Source organism: Ictidomys tridecemlineatus, chromosome 12 (assembly GCF_052094955.1).
Source record: "Ictidomys tridecemlineatus isolate mIctTri1 chromosome 12, mIctTri1.hap1, whole genome shotgun sequence".
Taxonomy (NCBI): Eukaryota; Metazoa; Chordata; class Mammalia; order Rodentia; family Sciuridae; genus Ictidomys; species Ictidomys tridecemlineatus.
In genome coordinates, this window is record NC_135488.1 from 8,524,003 (window position 1) to 8,544,279 (window position 20,277).

Below are 20,277 nucleotides of genomic sequence, written 5' to 3' on the forward strand. Positions count from 1 at the left end.
AGACAGGAATCGCCCACATGACATTTCAAGGCAAAGGCAGGTGGCAGCAGAGGAAGGGCTCAGTTGCAAGTGAGGATTGTAAAATAAGTAGTGCCATGAGTAGATAAAAGGAAATATGAGTGTCAGAAGTTAGAGACCATGGTGTATTATTTTCCCATTATGTTGTCATTGACCAGTTAAAAAATGGAAAATTTAATTTATGCTTGAAAACTAGATGAGCCTCTCCAGGGCTGAGGCAATGGTGAGTTTATTTGCAGGTGCCCGTCGCCCTCTGGTGGGCAAAGAATAGAACATCCTAGCAGAGAATTCAGTGAGAGGAACTGAGGTGAGCCACCTCTGTGTCCACAGGGTCCTGTGCCTTCTGCTCTCCACACTGATGTTCCTCAGCTCCAGGAAGATAGCTCAGCCACCTGTCCACCTCATGACACAGACATTCACACTCAGAGAGAAGTCCAGAAACCAGCTGTCACTCCTGGGAACCCGAGAAGAGGCCAGAAATGTCCACCCAGGTCACTCACTGAGGTCGGGCAGAGATGAGGTCTAAACCAGGTGTCAAGGGCCAATGTTGTGTCCATCCTCCTTCCCCATTCTTGAGTCCTGCAAAAAAGCAAGAGACAAGAGGCCCAGCATGAAAGAAGCATGTTAAATACTCTGAATATATTACTTCAGATGCTGTAAGATGGGGCTTCTGGTTTCTTTATCTCAGCTCAGTGGGACGGGAATAAATAAAATCGTCTCTAGTTGTTGGAACCTGAGGGCTGTGCTGAGGGGATTTCTTATTGGATCCAAGGTCTCCTTTTCTCCATAGTTAAGGCTACATGTCAGATTTTCTTCCTCATTCCTCTCCCCACCCCACTGTCATGGTTGTTCTCTAGGACACTTGCAGGACGGGGCCAGATTTTCTCTCTTCTCTTGATTTGTCTAATTGGTCAAGATATAGGTAGGACGGACCCATGAAATCTAAGTCCAGCCACATTCCTGGAGTTTCAGTTATGACCCAAGAGCAGGGTGTAGCTCAGTGGTAAAGTGTTGCCTGAAATGCATGAGGCCCTGAATTTCATGCCCATTATTGAAAGAAGACCTTAAAAGAGCATATAACAGGGACACAGCTACATCAATGTTCACAGCATCACAATTCACAATAGCTAGACTGTGGAATCAACCTAGATGTTCTTCAATAGATGAATGGATAAAAAAATGTGGCATTTCTACACAATGGAATATTACTCAGCACTAAAAAATAACAAAATCATGGCATTTGCAGGGAAATGTATGGTAATAGAGCAGATTATGCTAAGTGAAGCTATCCAATACCTAAAAAACAAATGCAGAATGTCTTCTTTGATATAAGGGGGACAACTCAAAACAGAGTAGGGAGGAATAGCATAACAAGAAGATTACCATTAAATAGGGATGAGAGGTGCGTGAGAATGGGAGAGAGAAGTGGAATTGCATAGAACATGGTAGGAGACCCTCATTGTTATGCAAAATTACACATAAGATGCTGTGTGGAGGAAGAAAAAAAAGAGAGAGAGAAACATGTCACAGTTGATTGGGTAGAAAGAGGTGATGGGAGGGAGAGGAGGGGAGGGGGAATAGGAAGGCAGCACAATACAATAGACACTAGTATGGACCTATGTATAAACGTGGCTGTATAACTAATGTGATCCTGCAATCTGTACACATAGAAAAATAAGATTACATACCCTATTTGAATCAAATATATGATATGTCAAGATCATTTTCATGTTTTGAGCAACTAATTTAAAAAAATTTTAAAAAAAAAGGAAAGAAAAGAAAGACAGGCGAAAGTAGTGACCAGACACAGCATCCACACTCCTGCTTTGGCATGCCTTCAAAGCATTCCAGACTGTTAAAACTCACTTTTATTCTGACATCTATAAATCTATTTGCTACAAAGAAAATTTTATGGTTGTATTAATTTTTCCTTCAGAAATTCTAGAGCTAAAGAAGATACTAACTGAGATGAGAAAATGCTATAGAGAGCTCAAAAGCAGACCCCACCCTGGAGAAGAAAGGCCCTGTGAATTAAAATGTGTGGAACTATACCCTCATAAGAGAATACAGAAAAAGAAAAAAATGGATTGAAAAAAACACACCAGATACATGAGACATGGTCAAATACCCAGGAAATGTTGTATAGGCATTCTATAACAATAGGAGAAATCTAAAGGGAAAAAAAAGATTGCTAAAAGTACTTCTGGGGAGTTGGATGGGGGCTCAGTGGTAGAGCGATCACCTTGCACTTTCGAGGCCCTAGGTTTGATCCTCAGCACCACATAAAAATAAAATAAAATAAAATAAAATAAAAGTATTGTGGTCAACTGCAACTAAAAAATAAAATAATTTTGAAAAGTAATTTTGGTTAAAATTTTATCAGATATTAGGAAGAATATGGACATTGAGGTTAACTATGCTTGAAGGTCCAACCTAAAGAAAGACCAACCTAAAGGAGACATGGTCTGGTGTTGTGGCTCAGTAGTAGGGTGATCGCGTAGCATGTGCGAGGCCATGGGTTCGATCCTCAGCACCACATAAAAATAAATAAATAAAGATATTGTGTCTAACTACAATTAAAAAATAAATATTTTTAAAAAAGAAGGAGACACTATAATATGTTATAAACAAATTATTAAAATTTACAGAGGCAGTTTTGAAAACCACAAGAGAAAAGCAATGCATGACTTCCAAGGGAACTTCCATGTGTCTATCAGAAATTTCCAAGAAGAAATATGCAGGCAGGAGGAAAGAGAATAATATATGCAAAATGCTATGGAAAAAATTCTCAAGTAAGTATAACCAGTCATTAACTCCAAATTTAAATTTCTGAGCTAACTTTAAACAATTATCAAAATTTTGCTATTTTTGAGTCTCATAAAAATAGAATCATGGGTAATGAGCTCTGGTGTATCCAGCTCTTGTGTACTCTTGTAGAGATCTTGAAGGCAGGAAATGTTTTCACTGGTGTATAGTATGTCATCGCATTCACTTCTATTCTTCTATTTATCCATTCTACACTTGATTGGCATTTAGCTGATTCAGGTTGCTGTTATCACAGATAATGCTGTTCAGTCCCTTCATATGAGGATCTGTGCAAATCTGCATGTGCTCTGAGTGGAAGGCCTAGATCACAAGTATGTGCACAGTCAGGGAAGGCTCCAACTCAGGTACCACTTTAGATTTCTAAACACATGAGTTTGTTCTAGATCAATCCCCAGGCTGCTTGATGCTATTTATGGTTCAGTTTTATGGTCTTTCTGTTGAAGGTTTCTGGTGGGTTGCAACTTTCACTCTCTTATGATTATTGATGTTGAGCCCACTTTATACACCAGGTGACTGTTTGCAAATGAGGCTGACAGAGAACACTTCCTATGAAGAGGTATTGTCCACAGTTTTTGTAGTGTCATCTCTGTCATAAAAACTGACTGTTTTAATTTTTCCTGTCTCTGAAAACCAATTCTTTTCCCCTGGGCATCGTGGCCGAGCTCACCCAGCACTAGGGTCATGCACAACAGAGGGTTAGAACTCATCATGGTGCTTCTCCTGATTGGCCTCCTTTCTCTTCTCACCATTGGTGGGTGGAGCACTACTGCACTGAGCCAGGCACACACACCTTCAGAGACACCCATTTATGGTTGAGTGCTGGGGCTGACAAGGATAAAGAGACAGGGTGCAGAGGAAATTCTCCAGGCCTAGAATAACATCTCTGTAGCCCTGGGATCCTGGCTGCCTCTGAGGAGTGCCCTCAACACGTGGAGGCAGCAAGAGGAGCAGCTGGGGCAGCCCAACCTCACACTTCTACTCCCTGGGAGGTTTTTGTCATGGCCTGTATCACTGTGGGAGGGTAATTGTAGCTTTGTAGACAGTAATAATCGGCAATGTCTTCAGGCTCCAGACTGTTGATAGTGAGAGAATAATCTGTCCCAGATCCACTGACACTGAACCTCGAGGGGACCCCAGATTGCAAATTGTTGGTATAATAGATCAGGAGCTTAGGAAATTGTTCTGGTTTCTGCTGGTACCAGCTTAAGTAATTGCTAATGTCCTGACTGGCCTTGCACCTGATGGTGACTGTTTCTCCTTGAGATTTAGACAGGGAGCTTGGAGACTGGATCATCGTGATGTCACATTTGGCACCTACAATTTAATACATGAAAAAAAATATACACACAATTAATAATGTCATAAGAGGATATCCCTGAAATACCAGGCAGCACTAATGAAATTGGTCTGAGTACATCCCCAGTGCTGTCCCTCCTTACCTGGGAGGCAGAGCAGCATGAGCCCGAGGAGCTGCACAGGGGCCCACATGGCCATGCTGTGCCTGACTGGGATTGACCCCTGCACAGGGTGTGAGCAGCCTCTTAAGAAGTCCTCAGGGCAGTGGGCTGTGCTGTGGGCACATGCAAATCAGCAGGGCTGGGCAGGCTGGGCACAGCTGCAGGAAGGTTTCTCTCAGGCCTGGCCAAGTGTCCCCAGGTGTCCCAACAAAGGCCATGGCAGCACAGATTTGCGTGGAGAAAACATGTTTCCTGAGAGGCACAGAAGAGAACCATCCCTCGTTCCTGTGAGCAGAGAGACCTCTTGCTCTCATCAAGGTTTAGGACACATTTCTCCTGCTCACTCTCCAACCAAGACAAGGTTCATGAGCCCCCACACCTGCAGGAGGTGTTACTGACCTATTCCTTTTTATACCTGAGTCCAAAATTTATTCCAGAGAGACTTCCACTATACCTGACTCCTTGAAGACCTGGGCATGAAAAGTCATCAGTGTTACCAGCCAGAAATGCAAAGGGGGAAGAGGAAGAAACAGACGGGAGCACATCAAGGGCAGATACCATGGTTGGTAAGGAAGGGAAGGATGTTGAGCATGTGTCTGTGCTGTCCCTTCATCCCAGATGAACTCTAGTCCTGCTCCACTCTGAAGGCTTCAACACATCCTCTGACCTTGGGTGCCAAGGTCAAGAATTGGGTCTTCCACACCTGAAAGGTCAGCTTACTCCCTGTCTGTAGGCTGCTTCACCTATCAGGCCACGTGTTCCCTTAGATTCTCTTATTATTGCATATGCCCCTCCCCCAGCTCCACCTGAGCTTTGGCTTCAGAAGCTAAAAGTCTCCCTGCACCAGCTGCTCCCCTGTCCTGAGTCTACCATGTTTCCTAACCTGTCTTTATTCTGTCACCAAATCTCACCCAGGTCCTAAGAGAACACTGTCCCAGAGTCTGGTGCAAGGCTGGGGGTACATGCTTGGTGAGGAGAAAGCTTTGTCAGAGGACTGGACTGGAACACCCTCCATGCTACTGCAGCAAAGAGGACTCCTGGGTGGTGGAAGGGACACTGGAGCAAGGTGAGGATGGTGTCCTCTCATGCAGATGGTGTTAGTGCAGGCCTCTGTGCAAGTCAAATATGGAGCACACTGAATAAGACACACTGTAGTGTGGCCCCAAAGGCAGAGGGAGGAGGGCTTCTGTTACAGTTTACATGTGAAGGATCACCCAAAGTCTCACAGGGTGAAGACCTCATTACAGTACTCATCCATTTGATGGGCGAATGATTTAAATAAATTTGGGGGATAGAACCTAGTGAAATGGAGGAGATCACTGAGATTGTTCCCTGGAGGGTGCTTCTTTACCCCAAGCCCTTCCTTCTACCTTACTGGACCCATGGCTGAGCAACATTCCTCCACCCAGCCTTCTGCAATGATACTTCTACCTTTGAACCAGCTGATCATGGACTGAAACCGTGAACCACAGTAAGTCTTCCCTGCTCTAAAATGTTTTACTTCCCAGGTTTTTTTCACAGTAACAAAAGGAAATTGACATAGCATCCATACCTGTGTGTAAAGTGGATTGTGCCCTGGCAAGGGGTATTAGAACAGGATCAGGGTATGTTCACGAGTGGCTATGAGGCTGTCTAATGGAGGGCAGGCCAATGTCAAGAGGTTGCTTTCAGTCACAGGAATGTTGGTGGGAAACAATGCACCAGAGACAATCAGAGCCATGATTCTCACTGTAGGTGGAAGAGATCCCATACAAAAAGAGACATCATTAGAACAAACACGATTTTGACTAGAATCAGAAATATCAGAATGAACTCAGAATTGTGTATAGGAATGGATAGGAGTGTGCATACATATAGATCAGGAGATAATAGATGTTGAAGTTTATAGATGGGATGATTGAGAGAGTTATCTACACATCCTCTTTAACCCAGGCACAATAGACCATGCTCCCAATGTGCACTCACAGTGCCCAGATGTATTAGTCACTAAAGAAATCTTAGGATCAGAAACCTCTGCACCACCTTGAGTTGGGAAAAAAAGTAGTCCTTCAAAAATGATGAGACCCTGGCAAAAGTAAAGAGAAACTACCAGGAAGGAGCCTCTCACTGGCCAGGTCTGGATAACTTGGGAATCAAAATTTGTAATTATGACAAACTAACCCATTAAACAAAAGATGATCCATGAGTTAAGCCTTATACTGATAGTTTGGTGAGGAATGGGATATCTATAAAGGAATTAGGAACTTCTCAACAATTTCATGTTAACTCTTTTTGGGCTCTATTATTGGAGATGGATCACGGCGAGAACCTTGAGCATGCTAGATTGCTCTGCCACTTACTTACACCCCAGCCTCATGCTCATTTCAAATGGTCAAAGACAAACTATAGGAGAGAAGTCTGGAACATTCCTGTAACCCAGGAATCAGTGTGAACATCTGCAGTAGTGAGAAAGATTGAAATCAGGCACCACCCACTAGGGAGCCCTAACAGAAGAGCATCATTTCTAGATATTCCTGCCAGAGATGTTGCAGCTAACTTCTACCATGAGTGGTAGACAAACATCCTAATTGACAGACATTCTCCAAAACAGCTTTGTGAGCTCTCCAAAAGTATAAGATCATGAAGTTCAGGAAATGTTCAGCCAAAGCGGGTTGCAGCACCTCTCAGCTTGTGTCTCCCAGTACAGGGTCCTGTAGGCTACAGAGTGCTCACAGTGAAGGGACAGAGTCCCCATGGGAGGTTACAGCTTCCCATTGACCATCATGAGCTGAGGGGCAGGTGGACAGTGCCACCTCCTCTGACACAAAACCATCTTGAGAACCTCTTTTAGGATTTGATATTTATAATTTGATATTTTTGATTCCACTTGATTTGGGTTTGGTCAGCTATTCTTTCATTAGTTTGTTGAAAGAGAAACTAGGCTAAGGATTTTAAACTTTTCTTCTTTCTTTACTTATTAAACATATTGCGAGTCTTAGGTTTACATTATTTGTTCCTTCATGAATTTATACTTTTCCCATAAAGTAATAGAGAATCTGAATTTTCTCTCACTTGAAAATAATCTGAGAAACTTGAGGACCTTGGAAACTGTGTTAGATATCACCTGGATGTACATTTTTGATGCTCGTCACCTGTTAGAGCTTCCATTATTAGTGATCTTCCAAAGGAACTATTTGGGAGAAATATTTTTTTAAATATCAAAATGATAAGAAATCTTGCCTCCTCAAGACACCTACTAGATGGTGTTCACACTCACTACCCTGACACATGGTCACAGTTGTCAGAACATGAGATTTGCTTTTGGTTCAGGAAATATTGGAAAGGTGAAGGGATTATTATGCAGATACAACTAACATGCCAAGGCAGTTCATTTTAAGTCAGTCAAAAGGAGATTATTTTGGTTGGACCTGATTGATTCATATCAGAGACCTTAAAAGGGAGTCAGCCTCTCTCTCTGGTGGAAGGATTCTTTATCCTGGTCCCATTACTGAGCAGCCTATATGGTAGGACCTTCTGGTGGCCTGCAGGGTCCTACAATAGCCTCTGACAAACAGCCACCAATAACCCAGCAACCTCAACCACACAAGCCCCAAGAACTGAATTCTGCCAAAACCCTTAGTGTCCTTGGAAGCAGATTCTTCAAGTCTGCAGATGAGGATGCAGCTGAGAAAACGCCTTGATTGCAGCCAATGAGAAGCTGAGGAGAGGATCCAGTCTAGGTCTGCCAAACTCCTCTCCCACAGAAATTGTGAGATCACCATGGAGTATGTTAATTTGTTGTGAATCAATAGAAAATTAGTACAATGACAGCAATGGTGGTTCATGTGAGCAATCCAAGTTACAACAGAGACAGAGGCAGGATCAGATCAGAATTGAGGCCACGCTCAGCAACAGAGTGAGACCATGTCTCCAAATAAATAAATAAAAAGTGCTGTAACGGAGCTCAATGGTAAAGCACCTTGAGTTTAATCCACTGTAGAGATAGAAAGAAAGCAAAGAAGGAAGCAAGGGAGGGTTGGAGGGAGGAAGGAAGGAAGAAAGGAAGGAAGGAAGGAATGAAGAAAGGAAAGAAGGAAAAGGGAAACGGGTGCAGCTGAGGGCTGTGGATCACAACTCTGTCAACTACAGCTCAGGGAAAACCCATGCATGGCCCTGTCACCTGCAGCAGCCTGGCCTGGCATGTGGAGGACAATACAGAGGTGCCAGGCTCCATCTGACAGGACAAGATGAGCATGGACACTGCAGGAGGAGTAGAACCTGGGCCCTGGTCAGGACTCTGACAAAGGCAGGGGATGGTGCAGGAAACTTCTAGAGGTCCCCTTGTTCTGGCTAATGCTGGTCTTTGTGAAATTGGGATTCAAATATGATCACAAATGCATATAGATGACTTAGCCTGCAATCATTAATAGAGGAAAATGAAATGGCTGAAATGGCTAGAATTGGCTGCCACTGCTTGACCTCAGGCTTGTGCTTCTTGCTTATTATTCCAGGACCCAGCAGGCATACAGTGAGATGCACACTCCACTCTCCCTGCCCCTCACCCTGGAGAGCCTACCCCCATCTGGGAACTATCAGAGGTGGAGAGGTCACTCTAGGCTTGCAAGTTGGTGCCCTGGTGCCCTGCAGGTGCACATGGATCAAATTGTATCTTAACACTCAAGGTGGAGGGGACTTGGGCACCATTTCCTCCTATCACAACATCAGACACAACTGCCCAGGAGTAGACACAGGAAGAGGAAAGGTCAGCAATATGCCATCACCTGTGTGTAGGGTGACAGAGCTAAGGAACTAGAGAATGGCCTGTGGGAGAATGGGCAGAGATAAGGTCAGAACAACATGTGGAGTATGGGAAGAGCCTCACCAGGAGCCAAAGGCTTTGACCTGCAGTGGACACTTAGCTTTGGCCCAAGTCTTTGTTATTTACCAATTTTGTTAAATTTTGGGATTAAAAAGTAAATGATGAGAGAGGAGGAGAAAGAGAGAGAGAGAGAGAGAGAGAGAGAGAGAGAGAGAGAGAGAGAGAGAGAGAGATTGATTTTAGAACTAAGAGGAAATATATTTTAATACTTAACTTTCACCAAAATGGTCGCTATGTCTACAGACCAAAACACTGGATGAGTACATAAGCAGGGAGATAGAGTTCAGAAATGGTAGGAAATGAATTTAAATGGGTTTAGTTTTTCAGAAGTGACATCTAACATCAAGAATTATTGTATAGTATTAAAAATTCTAAAAAAAACAATAAAAAAGAAAAATGAGGAGATATAAGGAGGTAAAAAGATGGAGGAAAGGCTAAAAAACACAGGGAGACAAAGAGAAGTGACAACCTTGGGTTCACTTTCCATCCCCCATGACCAGGACAGACCTGAGCTGCAGCCACCTTGGCCCTGAGTCTCTGACAGTACTGTGAACATCAGAGCTCAGGACCTGGCTCTGCAGCCACAGCCAGAAGATAGCCCAGAACCCACACCTGGGAGCCCTGCAAGGCCCCATTCGAGTCAGGGGTTGGGCTCCCAGCTAGGGTCAGTGTGACTCTGGACACCATCCTCCCAGGACTTCCAGGACTGTAGCAGGTTCTGAGTAAGCAGGGAGGGGAGGGAGAAGCAGGATCTCCTGGGAAGAGGGGCTGCCCCCACACTGCCAAGGCTGCTATTCCAAGGTGCATGCTGGAGAGGGAAAGGGCCACCCACCTGACTCAGTTACAGCCTCACCTGAGCAGACATGTGAAGCCTCTGAGGAGGCACAGCCACCCCAAGTCCTCTTAAATCCTCATACATGGTCCTGTAAGGCCCAAGACAACAGAGTCGGAGGTTTATACCCAAAATCAAAAGGACAACTTGAATAGGAAGGAAAATGTTAGACATAATGGAGAGGGGAGTCATCCCAGATATCAGATTTTGTGCTATGAAAGCACATTGAAAAAATAAATTATAGGGCTGGGGATGTGGCTCAAGCAGTAGTGCGCTCGCCTGGCATGCGTGTGGCCCGGGTTCAATCCTCAGCACCACATACCAACAAAGATGTTGTGTCCGCCGAGAACTAAAAAATAAATATTAAAAATTCTTTAAAAAAAAAAAGAAAAAATAAATTATAAAATGACATGATGGCCCAGGAAATGGAACTAAAAACATAAAGCACATTAATAAACAAAATATTATTGACATCCAAGGACATTTCATATCCAAAGCAAACTGTTTAAAATTTCATAAAATTTTATCAGTGAACCAGAAATTTTATTAACAATCAAGTAAATTTTAATATTTTCATTAATTCAATGTGATCAATCACTTTTACCCTAAAGAAACAATATGGTAACATCACTGTTACCTGATAGAAACAATATGGTGACATCACATAAAACATTAAAATCAATGCTTATAATCAATCAGATTCACACTTTACCTGGGGGCTGGTGACTTAGCTCAGTTGGTAGAGAACTTGCCTCACATGCACAAGATCCTGGGTTCAATACCCAGGACCACAAAGAGAGAGAGAGAGAGAGAGAGAGAGAGAGAGAGAGAGAGAGAGAGAGAGAGAGAGAATTTAGAAATGTGAGGAAATGTATTTCAATACATTGACTTTTACAGAAATGATAGGATATATATGCCAGCTGAAATGCCAGATAGATAGATAGATAGATAGATAGATAGATAGATAGATAGATAGATGGATAGATGAAGTTCAGCAAACATAGGAAATATATTTGAGTTGAGTTTTTCAGAAGTGACACCTAAAATCAAGAATTATTGTATAATAATTTAAAAGCTGGAAAAACACAACAAAATAAAGAAAATCTGCGGAAATGAAGGGACGGAGTGAGGGAGGAAAGGAGATTCAGGAAATGGTACATAAAGAAAGGGAGACAAAGAGAAGTGAAAATTTGAGGCCAGTTTCCATCCCCATAATCAGGACAGGCCTGAGCTGCGGCCACCTTGGCCTGAGGCTCTGATAGCACTGCCCACACCAGAGCTCACGACCTGGCTCTGCAGCCACAGCCAGAAGGCTGCTCAGAGCCCACTCCTGGGAGCCGTGCAGGGCCCCATTCAAGCCAGGGATCGGGCTCCAAGCTAGGGTCAGTGTGACCAGGACCCTGGACACCATCCTCCCAGGACTGCCAGGACTGCAGCAGGCTCTGAGTAAGCAAGGGAGGGGAGGGAGAAGCAGGATCCCCTGGGAAGTGGGGCTGCCCCCACCCTGCCAAGGCTGCTATTCCAAGGTGCATGTTGGAGAGGGGAAGGGCCACCAGCCTACCTAAATTATAGCCTCTCTGCTCAGTGGACACGTGGAGCCTCTGAGGAGGCACCCCAAATCCTCTTGAATCCTCACACATGGTCCTGTAAGGCCCAAGACTACAGAGTCAGAGGTTCTGCACCCAAAATCAGAAGGACAACTTGAGTAGGAATGAAAACAATAGATGTGAGGGAGAGGAGAAGACTCCCAGATGTCAGATTTGGAGCTGTGAAAGCATATTGAAAACAAATTATAAAATGACACGATGGGCCAGGACATGGAACTAAAAACATAAAACACATTAATAAACCAAATATTATTGACATCCAAAAATATTTCATATCCAAAGCAAACTATTTATCATTTCATGAAATTTTAGCATTAAACCAGAAATGTTATTAACAAACAAGTAAGTTTTAATATTTTCATTTATTCAATGTGGTCAATCATTTTTATGTAATAGAAATAATATAGTGACATCAATTTTTTGGAGAGAGAGAGAGAGAGAGAGAGAGAGAGAGAGAGAGAGAGAGAGAGAAAGAGAGAGAGAGAATTTTTTTAATATATATATTTTTTAATTTATACCGGACACAACGTCTTTGTTTTGTTTATGATGCTGAGGATTGAATCTGGGCTGCACGCCTGCCAGGCAAGCACACTACCACTAGAGCCACATCCCCAGCCCTTAATTTTTTTCTTTATACAACATTAAAATTAGTACTTACAATCAATCAGATTCACACTTTATCTGGGGGTTGGTGACTTAGCTCAGTTGATAGAGTACTTGCCTCACATGCACAAGGTGCTGGGTTCAATACCCAACACCACAAAAAAAAAAAAGAGAGAAAGAGAGAGAGAGAGAGAGAGAGAGAGAGAGAGAGAGAGAGAGAGAGATTCACAGTCCATCTGATTCTGCAATATGAGTGCCCCACAGTCCAAGGCAGGAGGACATTCCCATATTACCAAGGAAAGAATTTGAAAGATGAGCAAATCTCCCTCACCTACACAGTTTCTACCAAGTTGTTCAGCCTTCTGGACCCTGTCAAACTCAAAACTTTTACTTTCTTATTCTCAAATGAACTCCAACCATTTTCTTTCATTTTACTTACTTCTGCTCATTAAGAAAAGAAACACAGAGAACCGCACCTCCAAAATCCAGAAAGTCCACAACGCAAACCCACCTGCTCCTCATAGTGTTCTCAGGAAAGTTGTCACTTGGGACAGGAGGACAGCCCCAGGGATATATTGGTACTAGAGAAAACATGACAGGGGCCTTGGTTGGTCATGACCCACACACCAACTTTCCCACTGTGTGGAGGGAGTGTCAGGACCCCGGTGTCTGGAAAAGCAGCACAGCCTTTTTGGCCAAAACAACACAGGCTCACTATGCCCCAGCCAGGGAAGAAGGAGTCTGAAATCCATGTCCCAGTGCAGTGGGCCCAGAACCCTCTCACCAGTGACCCACTGGAACAAGGCCCAGGAGATTATCAGTGCAGATGCAATCACCCTGATATGAGGAGAACCTGGACTCACTCCTCTTCTACTAAGGAAATCTCCTGTTCAACCCAGGACTTGTGACACCTACTGCCCAGTGACTCTGAAAGAAAATAGCTGCAGGGGAAATAAATGCTCTCTCATTAGTGAGAAAGAACACAGCTCAGCTTCTCAAAATGAGGCTCCCTGCTCAGCTTCTGGGGCTGCTGCTGCTCTGGATCCCTGGTGAGGACAGAGGGGATGGGGAGGGAGAAGGGGGATGGAAGGGATCCCGGGGCCCACATTCTGTCCATCTTTGCTCTGTGCACATGAGGGATGTGCACATCTGTCCTCCTGGATGACACATTTGAGGTTGATCAATGTGACCAGAGGACCCAAAAAAAGGCAAGGATTGGGCCCTGTTATATTGCCATATAGAAACAGGAGGAGGATATAGATGAATTCCAGAGAGACTTCTGTCGCTTACAAAGCTTGAGTCCTTTTTAAAAATTGGATACTTTTGTTGAATAAATAAAAAAATAATTTATTTGAAATAAAGAGATGAAAAATATACTTATATCTCTTATTACTTTGACTTAACCCTGCATTTTTGTCATTATTTCAGGATCAACTGGGGATATTGTGTTGATGCAGTCTCCTCTCCATGAGCCCATCACCCCTGGACATTCAGCCTCTATCTCCTGCAGGGCCAGTCAGAGCCTCCTACATAGTGATGGAAGGACACATTTGTATCGGGTTGTACAAAAGCCAAGCCAGGCTCCACAGGCCCTATATATTTGGCTTCGAACCATGACTCTGGGGTCCCAGACAGGTTCAGTGGCAGTGGGTCAGGGACAGAGTTCACACTGAAAATCAGCAGGGTGGAGCCTGACAATGCTGGGCTATATTACTGCTATCAAAATAAAGAATTACCTCCCACAGTGGTGCAGCCCCTAACAAAACCTCCCTGCCTGGGGGGCCAAGATGCCACATGAGCTGCTGGTCTGGGCAGCAGCTCGGTAGATTCTCTGCCCTCTGGGAGGAAGGTTCTGGGAACTCAGGGTACAGGTGCCACTGAGGGCTGTGGACCATGACTACCTGGGCCACAGCTCAGGCCACACCTCTGAGTGACCCTGTCTGTTGCAGCAGCATGGCCTGGTATGTGGAGGTCAGCACAGAGGTGTCCAGACAGGAAGAGCATGACAGGAAGAACAGACAGGAAGAGCATGACCACATCAGGAGGAAGAGGACCTGGGCCCTGAGCAAGACCTTGGCACAGGTAGTGGGTACATGCAGAAAAATGATAGAAATACTTTGTGTTTCCAAAAGCTGTTCCTTATGAAATTGGGATTCAAACCTAATCAAACAACTCATAAATAACTTAGCCTACAATAATTAATAAAAGGAAAACCATAGAAATGGCTTATTAAGTTGACATTCCATCATGCCTTTTCCTTGTTATTCCAGAATCCAGCAGAGACACAGGGATGATTCAGACTCAGTCACTCTGCCTGTCACCCCAGATTGACCTTGTCCATCTTTGGAAGGGTCAGAGTTGGAAAATTCACTCATTAGTCTCCCAGAGGGTGGAAGGTTGTCCCTGAGGCCTTGCAGACTCTGGGTCTCTACTGCCTCCATGACTCCTAAAGGTCCTAGCTAGATGCCCCTCAGGTCATCTCACATGATCCCAGTCAGAGCAGCAGGGCACAGATGAGCTTCCAAAAAGGATTCTGAATTCCTCAGATGCCTGGGGATGGAGTAATAAAGATGGTCACTCAGAAGATGCCTTATGGTCAAGGGAAAATGATGTTGACTTAAAGGCAGAGCTGGGTGGGAAGTTCAGCAGGAGATGCAGTGTGAGCCCATTTGCAAACCACTGGGCACAGAAACCACAAGCAGGTAGCATCTTGGGCAGAGTCCCAGAGAAATGGAGGAGGTCCCCTCTGATTTCTGACCCAGCATCTTTCTCCTCTTTGACCACCCCACATGTCCAGGGAAAACCCCAGCTGGTTTTGAGGGCACAGCTCCTGTTCCATCTGTTAAGCAGGCTCCACACTACTACCCAGGTCAGCTGGACTCTTTTCCACAAGCTCCACCATTAATCTACTCCTAAAACACACACTTTTCATATTTTTTAAAGAAATATGAGGTAACAGTCCCTGCAAGAATAAAAATGCCTGTATAATTAACAAGCTATCATGAGGAAAGACAATAATTCAAAAACTGATTAATTCAAAAAAATCAAGAAGGTAGGTAAATGAACCATAAGACAGATGGGACAAATAGAATCAATAAATGAAAAGATGCCAGCTGTAGACCCAGAATTTCCTATAATTTCCTTACATTTTAAGTATAATTTTCGATATGTAAACACCACTGGAATCAAAACTGCATGGTAGATATACAATAGCACTTCAGGTAAGAGTGTGAGGTGACTGACTGACAATAAAGACCAAAGCACACACCATGCCCAGACCAGCTAAGGACACTGGCTTGAACCTCAAGCTGGAGACAACAGGGACACCTCAGGACAGCAGAATTTCAGGGCACCAGGAATCTCTTCCAGTACTGAGCCTAGATGGAACCAGATGGACCCTGATGCTGGCAAGAGAGAGGAGAGCATTCCAGCCAGCAGGTAGGAGCCACCTCTAGCAAAGTCTAAGCCAACTGAAAATGCAATATCTCCTCTGGAGCCACCAGGGAAACGAGGCCAGACGCCAGCCACTGCCCAAGACTCTAAGAAACAGGGACAGAGGCAGGAAACCTGAACTATAATTGACAAGTGGCTGGAGGCTCAACCTGGACACTGGGAGAGTTACAAACCCCAGGTCACCCCATCAGGGGACAGCCCCAAACTCCCGTGAGGTGTAACTCAAGGAACCCAGAAGCAAGTCACAGAAACAGCCCCATGATTCACCAGGGGAGAGGGAAAGCACAGATTATGAAATGTGCCAGAGCATGTTGCTCTTCTTCAAAAGGATCAGGAAAAGACTAGCCCAGGGGTGGAGCTCAGAGGAGCAGAACTGCCCAGCATGTGGGAGCCCTGGCCTCAATCCCAGCACACAGAACAGGAAAGAGACAAAGTCACAGGACCAGGGAGCATTTTCTCTCTTTACCACCACAGAATCAGAGGCCTGATCCCAGAAGCCCCTCTGACCCAGTGGGTCATGTTCTACTGTCAGGAAAAGAGTGTGAGGTACTGAAAATCCAAGGAGCCCTGTGAAGAGACTGAGCAGCATCAGAACCAAAACCAGATCCAGAAGGAATGATGGATCCTCACACAGAGGAGTCAAGACTCCGTGCTAAGAGCTCTGTGAATGAAAAAAAAAAAAAAAAAAAAACTCTTCACTGGACATTGCCCTTCACTATGACCTGTCTCTGAGCTTCACCATAAACATCCTGTTAACAGCTGTCCTTGGTCACCATGCTCAAAACTTGCATTCAGTTCTGTTTCAGGCTTCCCCATTCAAGGTGCTACTCCATGGTGTCACTGAAACTCCTGCTCAGTATCACCTGAGACATCCACACTGCCTACTCCAGTGGCCACACCAATCCTCATCCTACTAGAACCACCAATGTCAATTAGCACCTCAGAGCACCCTCCTCCTCCAGGCACTTTCTTCCCGAGCCTCAGGACATCACTCTTTCTGCTGCTCCCCTTCCACTGCCTCTTCCGAGTCACCTTCCTGGTTCTCCCTCTCCACCTGTCCAAGAACTCAGGCCCTGGGCCTCTGCTCTGTGCAACCCTCACTGCAGTGGTCATCAGAGCTCAGTCCCAGGGCAGAGTTCACCCCTGAACCTCAGCCTCAAACACTCTGTGGGCTACTGGGCAACACACTGCCAGTCTAATGCACATGATCAGAACAACCCCCGAGCCACATGCTGCATCTCCTCTCCAAGGTCACTCTCCCCACACTCCCCTCTCTCAGGACAAATGGCAACTCCACCCTGCTAAGTTCTCTAAGCAAGATCTCAGAGTCATCTTGAGACTCCTTCTCTCAAATTCATTGACCTAACCACAGCAGGTTGTTAACCTCCATATCCAAAATGCACCCCTCACTGCTCCCCTCACTTTAATCTCCCTGCATCAATGAACCCACCAGGCTCACCTGGGTGTTGGCAATGGCCTCCTAACTGTGCTTCTCCTGTCTTTGACTTGCAGAAAGAGCCTATTGCTTTGTCCAGTCACTCACAGATGAGCTCTTATTGTCTCTCATAGGCATTGTGAAGAATTTTACAGTGATCTTGGCAGTGTAGTCATCTTTATCAGTTGGTAACCTGGTTCCCTTGAATAAATTCCCAACAGAAGTATTGTGGGTTGTGGGAGACCAACCTTCAAGTGACTGAGACACACTCCCTGGATGGGTGCTCAGGCGCTCAGTCACAGAATGAGACAGAGCTTTCCTCACTCTTCTTGGGTTCAAGGGACACTCTCTCGTGCCTGAGTTTGTCTTGATACAGCCCTATGAGTGAAGCTATGTTCACCTGTTCCTTGAATATAACCCCTTGCCCTGTTTAGGACAGAATCTTCCATGGAAGTGACTTGTGTGTGTCCCCTTCTCTTACTGTGCCCTGGGGTGTGGCCTACCCAGGTGTCAGTCAACTTGCTGACAGTGGACATCATGAAGATAGACTCAGCCCCCTGAAACCTGACCTCTTGCCTCATTTGAATAGCTTCTCCTCAATAAAAGGGGTCAGCTCATACTCTCTCTCTCTCTCTCTCTTCCTGTGGACCCTTAAAGTCAGAGGAGCCATCACAGTAACCCTAAAGAAAAAGGTATTTGTGTCTCTTGTGTGGTTGTTTTATGCAGCCCAGTTAGCCCAGTTCAACTGCAGTGACCCCTGAGCCTTTTAGTTGCCAGAACAGAAACCCTGCATTGGGTCACAGAGTACTTCTATTATTAATTAGCTTAGAATGTAGAAAAGTCCAAATACCCAATTTTTTTTTCACCCTATGAGTCCTCCAAGGAATGAATTAAAATGATGAGGATTCTCAGAAAGAAAGGAGGCAGGAGACTTGGAGCTCTATGAGAGTGAAAGAGCTGGGCAAAGACTCCCTGTCCCAAGACCTTGGGGGAGGTTACAGGCTGAAGCTGAGCTCTGAGGGAGGAGCAATGTAGTGCTGCTAACAGGGACAACCTCTCTTGTCCTCAGTCTGGGAGAGTAAAATCAGATGAGGAGAATGCAACCTGTCCCTGACCCACTGCCCCTGAATATACGTGGGACCAAAACTCTCCAGGTGGATGCCCAGGAGAGGAGCAGACTGGGACACTGTCCTGGATTCTGCTGGTACCAGGCTAATCATCCTTCTGGTTGGACAAGAGACTCTGACTGGACTCTCCATGATAGTAAATCTGCCCACCCAAAAATGAGGGATAACTATTATTATAGAATGTGACCAGTCACTAAGCTACATAACTCACTTTCACTAAGTTAGTTACTCCCCCGGCAACTTTCTAAGAGAGATGCTGTTATTCCCATATTTCCGATCAGAAACTGAGGCTTTGGAGAATTGAAGCGGTTAGCCAAATGTCTCACACACTTCTTAAAATGAAGAGTAAGATTTCAATTGTATATGAGGAGGGGGGTATAACAGTGGCCATGCCATGTCTCTTCCATATGGAAAGAAACTTGATGGCCAGAGGTGTCCATCGGCCAGCCTCCAGGAAGGCTAGATATCTGGTTTCCCTGAAGACATCATCATGTGACATCAGGATGAATCCACTGGGCTCTGAAATAGCACCAGGGTATTGTGAGACTTCAGGTCTAAGGTGGGACTCCATGGGTGAACTTGTAGAGTCCTGTGCCTTAGAGGCCAGTCTGGGAAGCTAGGCATGTCATTCCACCATATTCCCAGGGTGTTCACCAGCCTTGCTCAGGGAAGGGAGAGGAACAGGCTGGTCCTGTGGAAGAAAGACACAGGGTCAATGTGTGGAGGCATAGAGGGCCTGAGCCTGGGAGGCCATGGAGCTTGGCCAGGGAGCCTGAGGTCTCTGCTGAGGGCAATCAGTGCCTGTGGGTCGAAGAGAGAAGCAGGCCATGTGTTCTTGAGTACTTAGTGCCTGGTGCAGCTAACCACAGGAAGATGGGGAAAGCCATTGTCATTCATGTGCCAACTGCAGGTTACCCCTTTATCCTCTGCTTACCTGGATCAACTGATCTTATTAAAACTCATTCCTCCAATCAGCACCTGCTTCTGAATATCCAACAGGGATCTAGTTATTATAGTAAGTGAAAAAAATAATGGTAGTATGTGGACAGGATTCCAAGTTGTTGGTCCCAAACCCCAGGCCTTGTACCATCCCATTTCCCAGGTAATCAAACAGGAATTTCAATAAAATTTGTCATGAAGGATCTTAGAGACATAATCAAATAAGATGAATTTAAGAGAGGAAGAGAGTACACACTAGATCTGTCTTCATCATTGAAGCCCATCCATCTGCACATGGAGGGAGAAGAAGGAGGATCTCAGGCCATGAAGACTGGAAGTGAGGATATGCTCTAATGCTGCTCTTGGAGGAGGCAATTAGGGCAGTGTCCAGGGGCTCTGTCCTAATGGACTCAGGGAAATTGGGACCTCACCCTACAACTGTGGAAAGATGACACTTCGTCAGCCACTGGACCTGGAAGAAGACCCTGAACTTCAGCAAGGAGAGTTGCACACTGAGTGCTCAGTTTAAATTTCCTCAGGCTGAGCTGAGGATCCAGCCTGGACTCCTGAGGGACAGGCCTGGGAAGAAAGATAGTACTCAATAGGGGGAAAATTTTTCTTCAACCACAGAAAACTAGGGAGAGATATCACACTGCCATAATTCATCAGAAAGATCAGAAAACTAAACACAAGAGCATTTGTCCCACATGGCTCATGGCTGAGGGGACCCTCAGCTCTCTGCTCTCTCTGCAGTGTGGTCAGGTTCTGCCTTCTTCTGCACAGAGCTCCTCCTGAACTGTCCACATCCACACAATCCAAGCTGAACTTGGGGCCTTAAAGAAGAAGAAAATAGTGCCATTTCAGGTAAATGGATGGAAGTAAAGAATGTGATGACAAGTGAAATAGCCAGACTCTGGAAGGTGTGGGTCCCATATCACCCCTCCTGTGCAAAAGCTAGAGCAAAGGAAGGGGAAAGAAGGTAATGTGTCATAGGAGACAAGGACCACCAGTGGCAAAGGAAGCAGAGATGGGGGGAAAGGGGACTGGGACAGAGAAAAAATGTGGAAGGAATCACCACATGACACCATGTGCTTGGACACAGACACCACAGCACAGCAGTGA